The sequence below is a fragment of the Chenopodium quinoa genome, unplaced genomic scaffold (genome assembly GCF_001683475.1).
Source record: "Chenopodium quinoa cultivar QQ74 unplaced genomic scaffold, ASM168347v1, whole genome shotgun sequence".
Taxonomy (NCBI): Eukaryota; Viridiplantae; Streptophyta; class Magnoliopsida; order Caryophyllales; family Amaranthaceae; genus Chenopodium; species Chenopodium quinoa.
In genome coordinates, this window is record NW_018744666.1 from 344689 (window position 1) to 349890 (window position 5202).

The window sequence follows — 5202 nt, forward strand, 5'->3', positions numbered from 1 at the left end:
TTTGATTCTATTAGCTTTGTACAATGCATTTGACTTTCATTTTATTAAATTAGCTTTGTTGAATGTATTTGACTATCATTAGATTCAGAAATATTTGTTTGATTGTGTTTTACTTTCATTTGATTTAATTAGCTTTGTTTAAATATGTTTGACTTTCATTCGATTAAATTAGCTTTGTTAATGCATTTGACTTTCATTTGATTCAAAAAGATTTGTTTGAATGTGTTTGACTTTCATTGGATTCAATTAGATTTATTTGAATGTGTTTGACTTTCATTTGATTCAATTAGCTTTGTTGAATGCATTAGACTTTAATTTGATTCAAAAAGCTTTTTTTGAATGCGTTTGATTATCTTTTGATTCAATTAGCTTTGTTTGAATGTGTTTGACTTTAATTTGATTCAAAAAGCTTTGTTTGAACGTGTTTGACTTTCATTTTATTCAATTAGCTTTGTTTAAATGTGTTTGAATTTCATTTGATTCAATTAGCTTTGTACAATGCATTTGACTTTCATTTGATTAAATTAGCTTTGTTGAATGTATTTGACTATCATTAGATTCAGAAATATTTGTTTGAATGTGTTTGACTTTCATTTGATTCAACTAGCTTTGTTTGAATGTGTTTGACTTTCATTTGATTCAAATAGCTTTGTTTGAATGTGTTTAACTTTCATTTGATTCAATTAGCTTAGTTAAATGCATTAGACTTTAATTTGATTCAAAAAGCTTTGTTTGAATCTGTTTGACTTTCACTTGATTCAATCAGTTTGTTTGAATGTGTTTGACTTTCGTTTGATTCAACTAGCTTTGTTTGAATGTGTTTGACTTTCATTTGATTTAGAAAGCTTTGTTTGAAAGTGCTTGACTTGCATTTGATTTAATTAGCTTTGTTTGATTGTTTTTACTTTAATTTGATTCAAAAAGCTTTGTTTGAATGTGTTTGACTTTAATTTGATTTAAAAAGCTTTGTTTGAATGTGTTTGACTTTCATTTGATTCAAATAGCTTTGTTTGAATGTGTTTGAATTTCATTTGATTCAATTAGCTTTGTTAAATGCATTGGACTTCAATTTGACTCAAAAAGCTTTGTTTGAATGTGTTTGACTTTCATTTGATTCAAAAAGATTTGTTTGAATGTGTTTTACTTTCACTTGATTCAATTAGCTTTGATTGAATGTGTTTGACTTTCATTTAATTAAATTAGCTTTATTGAATGCATTTGACTTTCATTTGATTCAAAAAGATTTGTTTGAATGTGTTTGATTTTCATTGGATTCAATTAGATTTATTTGAATGTGTTTGACTTTCATTTGATTCAATTAGCTTTGTTGAATGCATTAGACTTTAATTTGATTCAAAAAGCTTTTTTTGAATGTGTTTGATTATCTTTTGATTCAATTAGCTTTGTTTGAATGTGTTTGACTTTAATTTGATTCAAAAAGCTTTGTTTGAACGTGTTTGACTTTCATTTTATTCAATTCGCTTTGTTTAAATGTGTTTGAATTTCATTTGATTCAATTAGCTTTGTACAATGCATTTGACTTTCATTTGATTAAATTAGCTTTGTTGAATGTATTTGACTATCATTAGATTCAGAAATATTTGTTTGAATGTGTTTTACTTTCATTTGATTTAATTAGCTTTGTTGAATGCATTAAACTTTAATTTGAATCAAAAAGCTCTTTGGTTCACTGTGTTTGACTTTCATTTGATTCAATTACCTTTATTGAATACATTTGACTTTCATTTGATTCAAAAAGCATTGTTTGAATGTGATTGACTTTCATTTGATTCAATTAGCTTTGTTTGAATGTGTTTGACTTTCATTCGATTACATTAGCTTTGTAGAATGTATTTGACTTTCATTTGATTCAAATAGCTTTGTTTGAATGTGTTTGAATTTCATTTGATTCAATTAGCTTTGTTAAATGCATTGGACTTCAATTTGACTCAAAAAGTTTTGTTTGAATGTGTTTGACTTTCATTTGATTCAAAAAGATTTGTTTGAATGTGTTTTACTTTCACTTGATTCAATTAGCTTTGATTGAATGTGTTTGACTTTCATTTGATTAAATTAGCTTTATTGAATGCATTTGACTTTCATTTGATTCAAAAGGATTTGTTTGAATGTGTTTGACTTTCATTGGATTCAATTAGATTTATTTGAATGTGTTTGACTTTCATTTGATTCAATTAACTTTGTTGAATGCATTAGACTTTAATTTGATTCAAAAAGCTTTTTTTTGAATGTGTTTGATTATCTTTTGATTCAATTAGCTTTGTTTGAATGTGTTTGACTTTAATTTGATTCAAAAAGCTTTGTTTGAACGTGTTTGACTTTCATTTTATTCAATTAGCTTTGTTTAAATGTGTTTGAATTTCATTTGATTCAATTAGCTTTGTACAATGCATTTGACTTTCATTTGATTAAATTAGCTTTGTTGAATGTATTTGACTATCATTAGATTCAGAAATATTTGTTTGAATGTGTTTTACTTTCATTTGATTTAATTAGCTTTGTTTAAATGTGTTTGACTTTCATTCGATTAAATTAGCTTTGTTGAATGCATTTGACTTTCATTTGATTCAAAAAGCATTGTTTGAATGTGTTTGACTTTCATTTGATTCAATTAGCTTTGTTTGAATGTGTTTGACTTTCATTCGATTACATTGGCTTTGTAGAATGCATTTGACTTTAATTTGATTCAAAAAGCTTTATTTGAATGTGTTTGACTTTCATTCAAATCAATTAGGTTTGATGAATGCATCTGACTTCCATTTGATTCAAAAAACTCTGTTTGAATGTGTTTGACTTTCATTTGATTCAATTAGATTTGCTTGAATGTGTTTGACTTTCATTTGATTAAATTAGCTTTGATTAATTGTGTTTGACTTTTATTTGATTCAATTAGCTTTGTAGAATGTATTAAACTTTAATTTGAATCAAAAAGCTTTGATTGACTGTTTTTTTACTTTAGTTTGATTCAATTAGCTTTATTGAATGCATTTGACTTTTATTTGATTCAAAAAGCTCTGTTTGAATGTGTTTGACTTTCATTTGATTTAATTAGCTTTGTTTGAATGTGTTTGACTTTAATTTGATTCAAAAAGCTTTGTTTGAAAGTGTTTGACTTTTATTTGATTCAATTAGATTTGTTAGAATGTGTTTGACTTTCATTTGATTAAATCATCTTTGTTTGAATGTGTTTGATTTTCATTTGATTCAATTAGCTTTGGAGAATGCATTTGACTTTCATTTGATTAAATTAGCTTTGTTGAATGCATTAGACTTTAATTTGAATCAAAAAGCTTTGGTTCACTGTGTTTGACTTTCATTTGATTTAATTAGCTTTATTGAATGCATTTGACTTTCATTTGATTCAAAAAGATTTATTTGAATGTGTTTTACTTTTATTTGATTCAATTAGCTTTGCTTGAATCTGTTTGACTTTCATTTGATTCAATTAGCTTTGTTTGAATGTGTTTGACTTTTATTTAATTCAAAAAGCTTTGTTTGAACGTGTTTGACTTTCATTTTATTCAATTAGCTTTGTTTGAATGTGTTTGACTTTCATTTGATTTAATTAACTTTGTTTGAATGTGTTTGACTTTTATTTGATTCAACAAGCTTTGTTTGAATGTGTTTGACATTCTTTTTATTTAATTATTTTTGTTTGAATGTGTTTGACTTTCATTTGATTCAATTAGCTTTGTACAATGCATTTGACTTTCATTTGATTTAATTAGATTTATTAAATGTGTTTGACTTTCATTTGATTCAGAAATCTTTGTTTGAATGTGTTTGACTTTCATTTGATTTAATTAGCTTTGTTTGAATGTGTTTGACTTTGATTTGATTCGTTTAGCTTTGTAGAATGCATTTGACTTTAATTTGATTGAAAAAGCTTTATTTGAATGTGTTTGACTTTCATTCGAATCAATTAGCTTTGATGAATGCGTTGGACTTTCATTTTATTCAAAAAGCTCTATTTGAATGTGTTTGACTTTCCTTTGATTCAATTAGCTTATATAGAATGTGCTTGACTTGCATTTGATTTAATTAGCTTTGTTTGAATGTGTTTGATTTTAATTTGATTCAAAAAGCTTTGTTTGAATGTGTTTGACTTTAATTTGATTCATAAAGCTTTGTTGAATGTGTATGACTTTCACTTGATTCAATCAGCTTTGTTAAATGCATTTGACTTTCATTTTATTTAATTAGCTTTGTTGAATGTATTTGTCTTTCATTTGATTCAGAAAAATTTGTTTGAATGTGTTTTACTTTCATTTGATTTAATTAGCTTTGTTTAAATGTGTTTGACTTTTATTTGATTGAAAAATCTTTGTTTGAATGTGTTTGACTTTCATTTGATTCAATTAGCTTTGTTTGAATATGTTTGACTTTGATTTGATTCGTTTAGCTTTGTAGAATGCATTTGACTTTAATTTGATTCAAAAAGCTTTATTTGAATGTGTTTGACTTTCATTCAAATCAATTAGCTTTGATTAATGCATATGACTTTCATTTGATTCAAAAAGCTCTATTTGAATGTGTTTGACTTTCATTTGATTCAACTAGCTTTGTTTGAATGTGTTTGACTTTAATTTGATTCAAAAAGCTTTGTTTGAATGTGTTTGACTTTCACTTAATTCAATCAGCTTTGTTTGAATGTGTTTGACTTTCATTTGATTCAACTAGCTTTGTTTGAATGTATTTGACTTTCATTTGATTTAGAAAGCTTTGTTTGAAAGTGCTTGACTTGCCTTTCATTTAATTAGTTTTGTTTGAATGTGTTTAATTTTAATTTGATTCAAAAAGCTTTGTTTGAATGTGTTTGACTTTAATTTGATTCAAAAAGCTTTGTTTGAATGTGTTTGACTGTCATTAGATTCAATTAGCTTTGCTTGAATGCATTTGACTTTCATTTGATTTAGAAAGCTTTGTTTGAAAGTGTTTACTTTGCATTTGATTTAATTAGCTTTGTTTGAATGTGTTTGACTTTAATTAGATTCAAAAAGCTTTGTTTGAAAGTGTTTGACTTTCATTTGATTCAACTAGATTTGTTAGAATGTGTTTGACTTTCATTTGATTCAATCATCTTTGTTAGAATGTGTTTGACTTTCATTTGATTGAATTAGCTTTGGAGAATGCATTTGACTTTCTTTTATTTAAATTAGCTTTGTTGAATGCATTAGACTTTAA